The sequence below is a fragment of the Rhincodon typus genome, chromosome 13 (assembly GCF_021869965.1).
Source record: "Rhincodon typus isolate 14 chromosome 13, sRhiTyp1.1, whole genome shotgun sequence".
In the NCBI taxonomy this organism is placed as follows: domain Eukaryota; kingdom Metazoa; phylum Chordata; class Chondrichthyes; order Orectolobiformes; family Rhincodontidae; genus Rhincodon; species Rhincodon typus.
In genome coordinates this window covers 7,954,652-7,972,312 of record NC_063344.1, presented here as the reverse complement: position 1 = coordinate 7,972,312, position 17,661 = coordinate 7,954,652, and positions in this window count along the sequence as shown.

The window sequence follows — 17,661 nt, the reverse complement described above, 5'->3', positions numbered from 1 at the left end:
CTCCTGAGGAAGGGTCACCGGACCCGAAACGTTAACTCTGTTTTCTCCTCCACAGATGCTGCCAGACCTGCTGAGCTTTTCCAGCAACTTTGTTTTTGCTCCACAGACCAAAGTTTGTCCAAAACTTTGATGCCCATGTCTTAACTCACACCAACTTTTGTTCCCCGGTCATCAACAATGGCTCCCAGAGAAACACATTTGATTTTAAAATTTTCATCCATGCTTTTACATGCCCTCCTAGCCCCCACTCTGTCATCTTTGCCAGTCTGAAATTCTCTGAGATACCCACAATCCTCTAAATCTGGCTTCTCAGGCACCACTGATTTCAATCACTCAACTCTTGGCAGCCACACTTCCACTTGCCTAGAACCTAGGCATTGGAATAATTTGCCAACACATCTCCTTTCTCTCCATCACTTTCCTCTGTTTACAACATGTCTTAAAACCCATGTCTTTGACCATGCCTTTGACCATCTGGCTTGATATCCTCCCATGTGACAGTGTTTCACTCTTGTTCCTGTGAAACGAATTGGGATATTTAATTATATTGAAGGTGATATATAGATATAAGCTGTTGTTGCTATTACTTATTTCTACATATATTTCAACAATCTCATTTTGACATGTGGAGTAACGTTATAAAATCTGTAGATGATTTGAAACTTGGCAGAGCAGAATTTAATGATGAAGTTAGTTACAGCCTTCAGAATGCCCCAGCCTAGTTGGCAAAATCGTCAGCAGCATGATGGTTGGAGATTAACGGATTAAATGTGAATTTTGGGAAGACAATATACATTAAAAAGACAATATACAATAAATGGCACAATCTTCAAATGTGTAGACCAGAAGAGAAACATTGGGATCCATACACACTCATCCTTAAAAGAGGCACAGCATTTTGATAAAGTTTTTAAAAAAAATCTTACAAACGCCTTGGGCTTATTAACAGATGATAATAATACCAGGAAAAAGTTCACGCTAAAACTTTTGCAATCGCTGATTAGGCCTCAGCTAGCACATTATGGATAATATAGAGCATCAAAGATGTAAAGATTTTAAAGGTTAAAAAGGAGGTTTACCGGGGATTTTGTTTTTGGGAAAAAAGGGAGTGCTGTCTTTCGAACAGAAAAGGTTAAGAGTGAACTAATAGAAGTGTTTAGGAGAGGTTTTGTTAAAATAGTTCCAGAAACATGATCCCCTCTGGCAAGTGGGTTGATAACGAAAAGGTCACTGACTCATAATCAAAGGATTTAGAGGGGGCTGTGAGAAATGTTTTCTCTCAGCGCGTCGTCAGGAGCCGGCCACTCCACCTGAGAGTGTGAAGGAAGCTGATATCAAAAATAATTTTAAAGGGGAATTGGGCAGGTACTTGAGAATGAAGAACTTACAAAGTTATAGATAATATTGAACAAACATGCTCGATGGGCTAGCACAGGGTGACAAGCCCAATGGTCTCTTCCTATGCTGCAAGATTTCAGCCGCGTAAACCTACAGATGGTGGGAGGCCAAATTGTTGACAACACTCAATAACACTGTTGTGAAATGGCTTGACCTGGAAGATTTGGTTACCTAGTCTGTATTAGGGATTACAAAGTAAAATAAATTCCCTCGTCAATTGTACCGCTTTTGCCATGAGGCATCATCCTTTACTTTCTCGTTAACATCCCTACACGAGTAACAGCGCAACGTTAATTCATAATTAAGTCAGTGGACCGTTTCTTCTTACATACATCCCGCATGACTCAAAATTGCAAGAAATGTAGCTGAAATGGCTAATCAATAAACAGCAGATGTGTGTAAGCTCAGAAGTCTTTTCTAATTTGTTACCACAAATGCTACAATTACTAGCTACTTTCCCCTTAATATCTGTAACTATTCTATCACCTGCTTCAAATGGAGAGGCTGACAGTTGGTGTTGGTATGTAATTCTCTTTAAGTACAGTTGGCAGTCCACTGAGTTCGCCATGCTCAGCGAAATTGACATATGGTACATTATAAATATATGAGGACACTTAACAACTGGCAGTATGGTTATTATAAGCACTATTACGCAATTATGCATATTCAGTGTGTACAAACATGTTGATGCGACATGCTGGGAAAGTAGAAAAGCAGCATATTCTATAAATGGTGGGAGACTGAGAAATGCTAGTTTTCAGAGGGATCTAAGTGTCCCTGTACATGAATCACAGCAAGTTAGCGTGCAAGTAATTAGAAACCGAATGGTATGTCAGACTATATTACAACGCGTTTGGAATACAGGATTGCAGAATTCTGACTATAATTGTAGATTTTGGAGAAACCACACTTGAAGGGCAAAATGCAGTTTTTGTCCCCTGATCCAAGGGATTGTCCTATGAACAGATAGGCATTTTTCTTTTTCTGTATTCTTAATTTCCCTTGAATTGAATGGCTTGCTCAGCCATTTCAGAGGGAAGTTAAGATCAGACACATTGCACGTGGGTCTGGAGTTTCATGTTGGTCAGACGTGGTAAGGACGGCAGATCTCCTTCCCTAAAGGACATTGGCTTGTTTACAAAAATTGTTGACAACTGTCCTGGTTACCATTACTAATGTGATGTATATCAATAGTTACTGAGACTTGCTTTTAAGCATGCCAGATTTGCCAGTTTAATTTAAATCCCACGAACTGCCTTGGTGGGATGCAAACCCATGAACTCACAACATTAACCTAGCCTGTTGAATAACTATCTTAGTGATATTAGTATTACACCACCAACTATGTCCCACATACATGTACTGAAATTGGAGGTGATCTCATTGAATCATGTAAAGTACTTATGGAACTTGACCAGATGTGTAACAGGGGAGTCACAATGTCTGCCTGACTTGCATCAGGTTCCACAGTTGCTGAAGCAGTCTTTAGCTGGGTTGCCCCTGGCAGGTGATGATAATGGGGGAAAGCACCAGGTAGGGGACTTGTTCAGCCCCATTCAGGGGAGGAAACAGTGCCCTTGCTAGACAGTCAGTTGCTAGTGACCATCAGAAGCACAGAACTCCATCTTGTCTGACAAGCCTCAAACTGAAGCTGGAGTATACTGCTTGTGGTCTGGATGGCAAGATAATCTGCCTCAAATGTTCAGGCAGACTAGCAAAGGAGTGCCGTGAACATGCTGTCTCTCAACATGGTCACTTTGATGTGCTTCAAATCCAGATCCATGCCAAAACCCATTTTGTTTACAGTACGGACAGTAGATAAAAGAGAAAAGTTCAGGATTGCAACTCTTTACTCTGGCTGAATACAAGACATTCCTGCTCCCATCTTTAACCAACAAGTCCACAACACTAATGACTCAAGACAGGAAGTTAAGCTCTCAACATTTTTTACTGTATTTTGGAGTGTTCAGTGTTGAGCACTGGTCATCAATTATAATGAGTCTGTTTACTTAGGGTAAGCTTTTTCCTAAATGTACTTACATACTTGGTGCCAGTGGGCAAAGAAAAATGATTTAGAGCTGGAATCTTTCCCAATCCCTACAAACCAAGAGCACCTCAATTCTTGTGATGAGGAAAACATGTCTCAGCCTGATATACTTTATTCTCAATGCTTAAAGATAATGTGTAAACATCTTCCAATTCACAATTACCAGCTTATCAACTGATGCAATATTTCTGAAATATTCTGATTATTTCTCAAACTTTTAAATATAGTGGTTGGCCTTACTTGTGGTATATTCTCAAATCTGCTGAACCCTGTTTTTTTTTGTAGGCTTGCTTTTCAATTCACACCTTATAATGCCTTTGTTTCAAATTGACTGAATAATTTCCCCAGGCTGTCAGAGGCAGGTTTGAAGGTGGATAGGAGAGGAACATTCCAGGAAGTCCTGTCAGGTCAGAGTGCCAAAGTGATCCTTCTATTTCAGCTTTCTCCAAGACAGCTTTGAACATGAGCAGGGATTTCCCACGGATCTGCCAGGCATGAATAGGGTGCACAGCCAAGATCTTCTCCGCTGAGTAGGGGAGTCAAAAACTAGAGGGCATAGGTGTAAGGTGAGAGGGGAAAGATTTAAAAGGGACCTGAGGGGCAACTTCTTCACACAGAGGGTGGTGTGTGTATGGAATGAGTTGCCAGAAGAGGTGGTGGAGGCTGGTACAACTATAACATTTAAAAGGCATCTGGATGGGTATATGAATAGGAAGCGTTTAGAGGGATATGGACCAAATGCTGGCAAATGGGATTGCATTAATTTAGGATATGTGGTCGGCATGGACGAGTTGGAATGAAGAGTGTGTTTCTGTGCTGTACAACTGCATGACTCTATAACCCTAGGTTACAAGCTTGTGGACATTGTTAAGAATCTAATTATGAGGTCTTTTTAACCTTGAATCATGAGAAGTAGGAGCAGAAGTTGGCCACTCAGCCCGTCGAGCCTGATCTACCATTCAGTAATGATCATTACTGTTCTGGTTGTGGCCTTAACTCCAACTTCTTGCCTGTTCCGCATAACCCTTAACAATCAAAAGCTGGTATAGCTCAAAATTTAACTCATGTATTCAGCATCTCAGCCTTCACAGTGCTTTTGTGGAAGAGAATTCCACAGACTAGCAACTCCTTGAGAGAAGAAATCCCTCTGCATTCTTTGTTAAATGGGAGACCTACTATCTTTAAAAGCGGACCCTTCATTCAAAAATCACCCATTTATTTTGTCAAGCCCCCTCAGAATCTTACATTTCTCACCATGGAACATATTTCCTGACCTATCAGCATCTTGCCAATGTCAATGAGGAGACTGCACCTTAGGGAGAGGATCTACAGTGGTATTAATAAGCTGTGAAGGCTTTGATCAGTTACACTGAGGAACTCCAGCCATGGTTGTTGAAGAACTATAGGTCTCAGCATCATTCCTGCAGAGGGTGTTTCTGCTCTTGGACAGGGGATTGCCAACTATTTGGAAGGTGGTTCAACCTGTCCAGCATTTCAGTCACTCTCAGCTGCACCTCCTTGCTGCCAACTACACCATAATATGGGAGCAGCTTGTCACGGATCAGAACCCTGAAGGACTGTGAACATTGTTAACTTGTAATTCCAAAATGTGTTTCTTAATAAGGTTGATACAGCCAAAAATGATTGCAGGTGTAAATTAGGTGGCTGTCTGGAGAGAAAGATGCCTGGAATGCCAGACCGACAGATGCAAAGGGAATTTCAAACGACATTCCTTCAAATGGCTGATGAGGAAAGTCAAAACAGACTGGACTGTGATCTTTTGTGACTATGAGGGAAATGGGGAGCTGACAACCACCAATTCAATAGCAAGCCACCTTCTGTGGAACACATTCCAAAACACATTTTGTGTTGTTCCTTTTGAAGAATGTACAAGCACAGGGGATAAAAAGCCAGTTTTGAATCAACTTGTTGGTGGGACTGAATGCTCTTGCATGTACCAGCCTGGGTTTTGAGCATTAGTGTCCTGTGAAGGTTCATGTTGAAGAATTATCCTCTGGTCATCCCTATGCTATAGACAAAGAGTCTCTCTTTCTGCAAACCAGATAAAAGGAAATAGATTTTTTTTAAAAACTCTCTCCCACACTGAATGTGGAAATCAATCACAGTCAAAAAGAATCAGAACTACAGAATCTCAAACAATCTGCTAAATTAATAATCATGGGACTGACTGTTAACCGCCAATGTTAATTGTAATTCCACTGTAGTGGCCACAGCAATCAAATATCTGCTCTTCATGAATAAAATCTACACAGCACTGAAGGAGGCTGTTTGGCCCATCAAGTCACACCAACCCTCCAAGAAGAATCTCACCCAGACCCACACCCCTACCGTATCCCTGTAACCCCACATTTCCTGTGGCTAACCCACCTAGCCTGCAATCACTGGACATTAAGAGCAATTTCACATGGCCAATCCACCTAACCTTCACATCTTTGGACTATGGGAGGAAACCGGAGCACCTGGAGGGAACCCACGCAGACAAGACAGAACGTGCAAGCTCCACACATTGGAATCTTTGATATAGACTTCTTTTAAAACATAAGCTCAGTTGGGTTGAGGAAAAAAGGTATTCACAAAGGAAGGAAAGAAAGGGGATTTATTTTTAAATTAACTTTGGTGCCATCAGTCAAGGGAATGGGTGAGAAAATGATGGAGAGCCAGTTCCTCTCTCCTCACCCAGAACCTTAATAATTTAGGCTAACATGCCTACCACTGTGTAAAATTGGGAACCTTACCGAGGGTCAGGGTGAAACAAGCCCCGCCTTGCATCTCTGATGAGTTTCAAGAACAGAGACAACACCATGGCCAACAGATCCAGCATCAGAAACAGCAGTAACAGCCACATGCTTTGACACCGTAGTCTCACTGAGGTCCCTCAATATAGGATGTAAGGGGGGGAGGATTCACTGTCTTAACAACACGTGTGAGTACCAGCACCTCAAGAGGCTTGGACTCTCATCACGGTTGCTACTTGACTTCTCAAGCACCCCTCTCTACCTCTCCCTCAAACCCATCCTGCCCACAGACTTTCCGCCCGAACAATCCCGAGGTATCACTAAGTTTCACGTGAAGATCTCCTCTAAGATCAGAAAAATAACGGAGAGGTTTGAACATTCATCCGGTTGATGCACAGAGGTGAATTGCAGATAAGAGGTAAGCTGAGAGTAATATGAGTATTGGCTGCTCAGATGGAGAGCACAGAATGAGTGAAACTGCAAGATGTGTTGACTTGATGTGTGCTGTGCAAGGGAACGTTGGTCTTGTCAGAAGGCAGGTCCTGGAGTATTATGCAACTCTCATTACATGCACTGCTGACATCCTGGGCAATTTCCCCTACTGCTGACTTCCTCAGTCACTTCTATCTGTGCCTATTTTGTTGGAGAGACTGTCCTCTTCCTCACATTCCTGGTTGAGCTTACCTCCCACTAATCCATCAGGTCATTCAACATGATCTCCACATTAAGAGTGAGAGACCTAGTGGGCAGCTTCCCCAGGCCTCCTTTTTATTCCTGCAGATGAGACAGACATCAAGTACTGGTGCACTTTTCTGAAACATGTTGTGGTCCTGTTAATTAGAAATTCTTCCTTTGATGCAGTTGACTTGATATCTTGCCTTCGATCCTAAATTGTTCAGGGAGCCTAGAGAAGGGCTGTTAATTGGTTTGTTCTGGTAAAGAGCAAATCTCATTGATGCTGTGGAGAGAGTTGGGTTCCAAACTGAAGAATGGCCCTATTGTTGTACTACTGCCTAAGGTACCCCAGAAGTTTTATGAAAGAGAAACCAAGCCATGAAGACTTCTAGTATCTCAAAAGATAGACAGCATGATTTCTTTTCTTGGTAGCACTAGACTAAAAGCAACCAGGCATGATTTAAACCAAACAATATTACAAAGTTTCATTTTTCCAGTCAGGCAAAGTTTCCCACCCTTGCTGCTGATCCAATAGGATCCTTTCCATATTGGAATTCAGGCCATAGGCCTATAGTAAAGGTAGAGTTACCAGAGGACCATAGGGGTTGTTCTCTCTTCAGAGGGAGATGATTAGCAGTTGTTTAACCTGAGGATCACTACACTTCAGTTGAGGCGAGATGTTGAGAGGGAGAGTCTCTCATGGTGCCCTCACCTGGTCTGCCAATTAAACCCATGCTGTTGATAGCACTTTCCAATTACAGGCCATCTGTCTAGCCAACTGAGCTAACTGAAACCCCCTCCAACTGCCAATACACTTGACTTAGGATAGCTGAGTCTACAAAGCTTCTTCCTGGGTTGCTGTCAAGTCTAATGCATTCGAGACTTTGGGTGGGATTTTCCAGTTACCTCCAGAAGAAGGGGAAAGGTGGTTGGCTGAACCTAATTGGGTGACTGATCAAAAATCCAATTCACCCTTTGAGGATAATTCTAACAATTAAGTTCTCTCATTCAAATAGCAAGAGTTGATGAGATGCCTATCGGCTTATATTTGCATCTCAGTCCTCGCATAACTTGCTGAATAAATGTGGCCCTTCCAATGAACTTTTGCCTGGTTGATGCTTCAGAAACCCAAGAGGCAAAAGCAGGGAGTGCCTGGTGAGTAGCACTTCCTCATTGACCTCAAAAACTTGCTGTTTTGTCTTTACCGTGATACATTTTAAATGATGTTTGCTGGCACTCATATTATCCCTTCTCAGAGTAAATTACCCAAGACAGGGTAAATGCAGGAAGGATGTTCACAATGACCAGGGGGTCTAAAACCAGGGAGGCACAATCTTAGGATATGGGCAGTCCATTTAGATGAGGAGAACTTTTTCACCCAGAGGATGGTGAACCAATGGAATTCTTGGGCACAAAAAGCAGTTGAGACCAAAACATTGAATGTTTTCAAGAAGGAGTCAGATATAGTTCTTAAGGCTAAAAGGGTTAAAGGTTATGGGGAGAGAGCAGGAACAGGGAACAACTTGGATGATCAGCCATGATCATATTGAATGGCAGAGCATCTCAAAGGGCTGAATGGCCTACTCCTGCTCCTACTTTCTATGTTTTGAAGTACAGTTGACATGTCTAGGTGGATGCAATCTCCAGGGGCCCTCTATATGCCTAAACGGTACATGGAAAATAGGGACAACCTATGGCTGAACAGCAGCCATTGCAAAAAGTTGTTTGAGGCTGAACCATACAGAGCTGCAAAAGCACAATGCAGGGAGTGGCATTGTCCAAACAGCATGGAATCAGGAACGCAGCGAAGGAATGAAGGAATAGGTTAGATAGCAGTGTGCTCCGGTCAGTCCACAGATTGTGCTCTGGACAATCTTTGTCCATCAAGGCCTAGGTTCCATTGTGTCTGGAAGGTGTTGGCCTAAATTCAGTCCAGTGTGTTGGAGATTCCAGGGAATGCAGGGAATTGTGACAATGATTACCAGTGCACAAAGAAGTGGAGGGCCACAGGGGCAATAAGGATGGCAAATCTGTGAAGAACAGAATTAGGGGTGCTGATGGTTTGGGTCATAGTGGAGGCATGGAGTCTTTGTACTCAAATGGACCAAAAGTCATCCAAAATTTCATAATCTTGAAGGGATATCAAGCTTTCAACACAACTTTCTATCGAATTGCAAATGGCAGCAGCCACATTTCAAGGAGTCTCATTTGATGGGGAGACAGGGATATATCTTTGCATGTTTTGACAAACTTAAGTGGACACCAATTAATGAGGAATCCAATGAATGGACAATCAGGTTAGCTGCCCTCAACTGTTATAATGCCAGCATATCTACTGAACGCAATTAATAGCTTTCCAACAAGATCTCTTGGAAGTCATTGGTCCAAATTATATGCCACTTCATGATCTCTCAGGTAGAAAAGTAAGAAAAGCAGAAAGGGTAGCAAATGCAGCATAGAAGCTGCTCCTAAAAGATAAACTGCAGAAATTCAACAAAAATCCTTAGACAGCACAGTCCAAATCTATGACAACATTATCACCTAGAAGGAAAAGGGCAACAGATGAATGGGAATACTACGACCTGCAAGTTTCCCTCCAAGACAATCACCATCCTGACTTGGAAATATATCATTGTTCCTTCACTGCTGCTCGGTCAAAATCCTGGAATACCCTTCCCAATGTCATTGTGTGTCTGCCTAAAGCGCATGGACTGTAGACATTCAAGAAAGCACCTCACTACCACCTTCTCAAGGGCAACAAGGGATAGGAAATAAATGTTGGCCAGCCAGCGATGCCCATATCCTTTGAGCGAATTTAAAAAATGCCAAGGTGAAGGGTTTAGTGAGCTGTGGTTCTTGAAATGGTTGCTGGCTGAGCCATCATTCCATGGTTACATTAGAAGCATTCTGTTTTCACATCCAGAAAGCAGACATTCTACAGTGTGTGGAAGGGTGCACTGGTGTGCTTTCAATGCCCTGGATATTACATAACATGTCACTCACAAGGAGCTGTGCTTTGAAGCTGCACAGGAAGCATCTTCTTCCTTGAGTCTCCTTGTACCATATCCAGGTTTGGGCAGAAAAGTGGCAAGTAACATTTGTGTCACATATATGCCAAGCAACGACTATCTCCAATAAGACACAATCTAACTACTGCCCCTTGACCAGCACAGAATCCCCAACTATCAATATTCTGGGGGTTACCATTGACCAGAAACTGGTACAAATACAATGACTACAAGAGCAGGTCAGAGGCTAGGAATACTGTAACTTACCTCCTGGCTCCCCAGAGCCTGTCCACCATCTACAAGACACAAGTCAGGAGTGTGAATGGAATACTCCCCACTTGTCTGATGGGTGCAGCCCCAACTACACTCAAGAAGCTTGACGCTATCCAAGACAAAGTAGCCCGCTTGATTGGCACCACATCCATATACATTCACTCCACCCACCACCCATGCTCAGTAGCAGCAGTGTGTACCATCTACAAGATGCACTGCAGAAACTCACCAAAGATCCTTCAACAGCACCTTCCAATCCCACAATTATGAGAGATACATGGGAATACCAGCACCTACAAGTTCCCCTCCAAGCCACTCATTATCCATTCCTTCACTATCACTGGGTCAAAATCCTGGAATCCCCACCCAAAAGGAATTGTGGTCAACCAGCAGCACATGGACTGCAGAGATTCAAAAAGACTGCTCAACACCACGTTCTCAGCCAGTAACACCACATCACAGCAGTGAATAAAAAAGGATGTCAGTGGGGATAAGAACTTCTGACTTTTCGCTGAAAGTGATTCGCTGTTTAAGCTACTATAGAATTAATTTGATTACAAAATGAGCTGAAGAGCAGATAATCAATCCAGAATACTCAGAGGAACATAGGAACAGGCGTATGCTATTCAAATCCTCAAGCCTGGTCTCACATTCAATGAGATCATGGCTGATTTGTGGCCTAACGCCATATCTCTGCCTTTGGTTCATATCCCTTAATACCCGAACTCTGCACAGCCATGGTGAAATATTTTCACTCCCCAGTGTAAAGTCCTTTCAACCTAGACATCAACCTATTGCCTTCCTCTGCAGTAAATCCAGAAGTGACTGCCATATCTGAGTGGGACACCTAAGCCACATCTGGGCAATGCCTAACACATTGTTGGTCACCACAATGCAAACTATCATCTCACAAGATGGAAGGCTACCAAAACAGCTCCTTGTGCGCTTTGTGATGTGCACAGGGCACAGTATATTGATGCAAAAATTGCCTATCTCATTAACTCATGCATTGTCAGATTGCTGTGTTAAACAGCTTAGATTATCCAAGGACTGATTTTCCTTTAAGCATTTCGATTTCTTCTTTATATTGATAAAAGCTTGAAATAGTAAACAGCTTTCTCCAAAGAACCAAAATAGAGTAATATCTACTATATAAATTTCCTTAGTAATAAGTTTACTTTTCTCTTTCTGCCTTCCTCCTCCTCATGGGATAGTCGCCTATTATATATTTGACATTTACATTAAGCTGATGATGGCAGCAAGGACACAGTTGAATCATTTTTTCTCTTAAGTATGTGTATAATTCTTCTGGGAACTCAAAATTGTTGCAAAAACTGCACATACATTGGAAAGAATAACACTTATTCCTGTAAATTAAGTGGATGCAAAAAGACTGTGCGACAATAAAGAGGTAGGAATAGATTTAGGCCAATCAGCCCTTGGAGTCTGCTGTATCATTCAATGAGACCATGGCTGATCTGATAGTCTTCAACACCACTTTTATCCCATAGCCCTTCATTTCCTAACTGATTAAAAACGTGTTTATCTCAGCTTTGAATATACTTAACGACTCAGTCTCAACAGCCGTCTGTAGTAAAGATTTCCACAAATTCTCTATGCTCTGAGAGAAGAAATTCCGTCTCATCTCTGTCTTAAAGTGACAACTCCTTGTTCTGAGATTATGCCCTCTGGTCTTAGATTCTCCCACAAGGGCAAACAGCCTCTTGCCCCAATGCCAGTTTTGCACTAATTATATTTAGACCAAAGATATAATATCAGAGGATTTTGAACTTTATATTTCATATCTCAACTTTACACACTATTTGGCCCGATTGTCACTGAATACAACTGTACCAGACTAGGCTGTACAGATAAGTTTTTGATATTTATTTATCAGTATTCAAACTACTTTTAATCAACAAGTTCAGAAATAACTCCATGGCAGAACAGATTTGAATCCATACCTTCTAACCTAGAGATGGGGACAATACCACTGCACCACAAACGCATTAAAATTCAGCCATGATTGTAGATCAAAGTATCTACTTCATTGAAGTGTCGATGAGAATTTATCTATTCCAATGGCCCTACTTTGTTTGAGGTATTGAATGTTGGCTCCATTGACCTTGCTCAGAAGAGTGATACTCTGAAACTTCCAAGAAAACCTGCATCCTATGCAAAATGTCTTTAACACCTGGGAAGGAATGCAGTATCTCAGAATCATCAAACTTGACAGCAAGTAAGGATAAAACTTGTAGACTTAGGAGGTTTCAAGGGTAAGTGTATTGGCAATTAGAATACTTTAGGTATATGGGGGAAACCGATCAGTGTCAGCAAATTTTTTTTTCACTTATCTGTCACAATCCATTCCATCTTGACAGTTGTAGATAGTTTGGAAAGCATCATAATTATCACGAGCATCTGCTACCATTTTGAATGGCTTCTCTCGGCCTCTCTGTAGTGCTGGATTCCAGTCATGCACAGATGTTTCGGATGTCTTTTTGTTGAATCATGAAAATCATGTCCAACAACATACTTTTATAAATCTATTGGGACATTTCCAAGGGCAGATCCACAACCGTGTTACCATAACAACTGGATGCAGGGAGTATTTGCCATCTCAGGTGAACAAACAAGATTGCATGGCTCTATTAAAAATAAACCACAGAGTCATCTATCCCTCAACCTACATGCCAAAGAAAATGTATATCGCTGTTCTTACTGAATGCTTTATCTTGCAAAGCTTTAAGCTAATTTGGCAGTGGATGGGGAAGCAGAAAATTGCAAATAAATTAGAAATTAGATGAGAAGACAGAGAAATATCATTGACTTAAGATATAATTAGTTAATTTGCTGGGAGTTTATTTTTTGAACAGAGGAATAGGGGTAGAAGTAGTTCATTTGGCCCTTCAAGCCTAGTCTGCCATTCAATAAGATAATGTCAGATCTGTTTGTGTTCCAAATTCCACATACCAATCAACGTCCAATAACCCCTGATTCCCTTGTTTCACAAGAATTTATCTACCTCGGCCTGAAAACTATTTAATGAAAATGCCACCAACACCTGTGACACAGAGTTCCAAAATTGCAGAACCCTCTGACAGAAAAAAGTTCTCTTCTTTTCATCTCTGTCAGAAAAGGGTGATCAATAATTTTAAAGCCGTATCCTCAGTTCTGGATTCATGACACACATGTCAGGCAATGACCATTTCCAACTCAAGAGAATCTAACGATTGGCCCTTGACACTCAAAGGTATTACCATCTCTAATCCCCCACCGTCAACATCCTGGGGGTTACCATTAACAAGAAACTGAACTTGCCTAGCCATATAAATACTGTGGCTACAAGATCAGGCCAGAGGCTAGGAATACAGTGGCAGGTAACTCACTTTCTGACTCCCAAAGCCTGTCCACCATCCATGAGGTTCAAGTCAGGAGTGTGATTAAATATTGTCCACATGCTTGGATGAGTGCAGCTCCAACAACACTCCAGAAATCTGACAGTATACAGAACAAAGCAGCCTACCTGATTGTCTCTACATCCTCAAACATTCACTCTTTCCACACACATTCACTCCATTCACTACCAACACACAGTAACAGCAGTGTATACCATCCAAAAGATGCAATGCAATAGCCCCTCTAATCTATTAAGACAGCACTTTCCAAACTTGTGATTACCAACATCTAGGAAAACACAAAAAATATACATGGGAAAACCATCACACACAAGTTCTCTTCCAAAGCACTCACCCCTCTGACTTGAAAATATATCCCCGTTCTTTCACTAGGTCAAAACCTTGGAATTCTCTCCCTCAGAATATTGTGGGTGCACCTACACCAGACAGACTGCAGCGGCTCACCACTGTCTTCTCAAGGGCAACCGGGAATGAACAATACATACCAGTCCAGGCAACGAAGTCACATTCCCACGAATAATTTTTTGAAAAAACAAATGCATCCAACCTATCCATAAACACCTTGTCAAAATCATTCAGAATCTAATAACTTCAGTCCTTGCTCTTCTAAATTCCACTAAAAACAAGTCCATTCCTTCCTCATAAGACAGCCCACTCATTCCAGGTATCAGTCTAGTAAACCTTCTTTGAACCACCTCTCATGCATTTACAGGTTTCCCTCAATAAGGAGACTAAAACTACACATAGTATATGGTCTCATCAATGCCTTTTTAACTGAAGCATAAAGACATTAATTCAATGTTAAATTCCTGTCATAATAAAGGCTAAGCTTTGGCCTTCCTGATACTGTGCTATACCTTCTGTAACTTGTGCACTGGAATATCTAGATCCTTCTGCACCTCAGAAGTCTGGTCATTCATGATTTAAGTAACACCCTCCTTTATTATTCTTCCTATCAAAGAGAGAAAAAGATCACATCTTCCCAGATGTAAGTTTTAAAAGCTGAGGCTTTAGCACAGATCCCAACAGGATTCCAGTTGTCACAGCCTGTCAATCAGACAAGGATCCACTTATGCATACTCTCTGTTATCTGCCAGCCTGACCTCTGTCCATGCTACACATTACCCCTATATTGCATGCTTTTATGTTCTGCATTAACATTCTGCCTTCTGATAATCCAAGTACAGTGCATCTACAGGCTGTTTATTGTCCACAGCATTTGTCACTCCTTCAAGGAATATATGAATTAAACTGATTTCCCTTTGGCAAAATCAATCAGATTTTCCTTGAATGTCCTGAATTTTTCTAACACTTTGAAGATTTTGTCTGGACTATATCTTCCATGACTCCACCTTCCGGTGTTCTCTTACTGCTATATGCTGCAATAATTACTTTTCCAATCTATCTATGTTAGATTACTTCTTAAAACACAATTTCATTCAATTGAATGCTTTCAGCTGTATTTTCAGGTCTCTTTCCAATAATTACTCTAAACAAAATTGCTTCATTTCCCAAAACTAGATGTAACACTGCTTCCTTCGATATTTGATTGGAGGCAAATTGATCAAGAGTGCTCTCCTGTAAACATATCAGAATTTTTTCTCATTTCTTATCTTTAGACCTTTTTTTCCTTCTCTAAATACTGGGATAATTAAAATTTCCTAATATCATTACTCCATTTTTATTACATGCTTTTGAAATTTGCCAACAAATTTGCTCCTCCTCACTGTTGGAACATCTATAAAAAAATCCCAACACTGATTCTACTTTGCCACTCTTTCGTAACTCAAGCCAAATAGATTCACTCCCAAAAACTCTTTGTACAGCCTTTTGAAATAACTGCACAGAGGCTAGTATACCATCACCAAGCCACCCTCTATTTACATGTGTACAGCTCGGAGCCAGCTCGGAGTCCATCCCTGAAGTAAGGAGACTCTGAATACCCTGTTTTATCTGTCTGCTAGGGCTCCCTAATTGTCCCAGACTATCAACCCCAATCAAGGATCTCATAATCAATAAGACCCACCTTGTTCCAATCACATTACCTTTCTATTGAGAATCATTTCCCCATTCTTAATTAATACTACCCTAGTCAGTTGTCCTTTCCTGCTATAACATTCCTGAATACCTGGTACGCAGGAAGGTTAAGACCCTTTTTTTTTGCCCTGTTGTTGCAATCCCAGCACAATCCAATGTGGTCTGCAGCTCTGAAGTAGTCATCCTGGATTCAAAATGCTCACTCTCCACTCATCCTGCTGGGATTTTCCAGGACATTTAAATTTTTATTTAAGATCCTTAAGGTCGTGTCCCTTTCTGGCAGAACTTATAATGAGAGGGGGCAAATTTTACAAAAAAAAAGTGTCATCTTTTTTAAGGTGGAAATGAAGAGGAATTTCTTCTCCGAGATGATCGTTAGTCTTTGGAATTCTCTTCCAACAGATCCACTTATGCATACTCTCTGTTATCTGCCAGCCTGTCCTCTGTCCATGCTACACATTATCCTGATATTGTATGCTTTTATGTTCTGCATTAACACTTCTGGAAATCCAAGTACAGTGCATCTACAGGCTGTTTATTGTCTACAGCATTTGTCACTCCTTCAAAGAATACATCCTTCAAAGGTCACTGAATTTAATAGTTATGAGGGACAGGCAGGAAAGTGGAGTTGAGGACACAATCAGATCAGCCCCAATCTTACAGAAAGGCACAGCAGACTCCATAGGTCTATAAGACCATTAGATATAGGAGCAGAATTAGGCCACTGGGCCCATCAGGTCTTCTCCACCATTCAATCGTGGCTGATAGGTTTTTCAACCCTATTCTTCTGCCTTCTCCCTGTAACCCTTGATCCCCTTACAAATCAAGAACATACCTAAAATTGTCTTCAATACTCTCAATAACTTGGCCTCCACAGCCTTCTGTGGCAATGAGTTTCAAAGATTCACCACCCTCTGACTGAAGAAATTCCTCCTCATCTCAGTTCTAAAGGGTTGTCCCTTCACCCTGAGGCTGTGCCCCAGGTTCTAGTTCCTCCTACTAGTGGAAACATCTTCTCTGCGTCCACTCTGTCCAGGCATCTCAGTATTTTGTTAGTTTCAATAAGATCCCCTTTATCCTTCTAAACTCCGTCGAGCGCAGACCCAGAGTCCTCAATCGCTCCTCATATGACAAGCCTTTCATCCCCAGGATCATTCTTGTAAACCTCCTCTGGACCACCTCCAATGTCAGCACCTCCTTCCTTAGATGCAGAGCCCAAAATTGCTCACAATATTCCAAATGCAGTCAGGTGGCCTATTCCTTCTTTTTCCTTACAATCATGCAGCATCAGGTTTGAATCTGAAATTGGGCCACGACTTGTTTCTGTACATAAGAATGGCAACTTGGGAAATATAACAAAGGATGAGCAAAGCCTACAGAGATGTACCACAAGAATGATTAATAGGAAATATATGTAGGTCTTTGTTTCCAAATCAGGAAGTACTTAAGGCGCTCCAATGATAAACCACTAAACAACATCACTTTGCAGTTCAAGAGGTCAACTGAACATCTCAATTTACTATTTTCTTATAAGGCACTTCCAACTTCATGTTAACATAACACTTTACCTTCTGGAACAGATACAAGGATATTTACCATTATTTTGTTTGTTCAATCTTAAGCAGGGAGAGAAATGTTTCTGTGACGATATGCTGGAATCAATTCCAGTTTGGCGTACATGTATATTAAAATGTGAATTTGTTTATATTACAATTTACAGCACCAATTCTATTTGCAACACATAATTACAAAATTGTTATATTAATATAGTCCTGTGGCTACAGTATTTCGCACTCCATCATTGTGGAGCTGTGTAATTCATCTAAAGCTGAGCAACTTTGTAGTCCATTCGGAGCTTCAGAGGTGCAAAGAAAGGAAGGTCACTACAATAAATTAGTAATAAAGCATCATCAATGCAGACAAGACTCAATATCTTCCTGAATCAAACACAGGTTAAAATGTGCAGGGCTGGATGAACACAGCAGGCCAAGCAGCATCATAGGAGCAGAAAGGCTGACGTTTCGGGCCTAGACCCTTCACCCGAAACG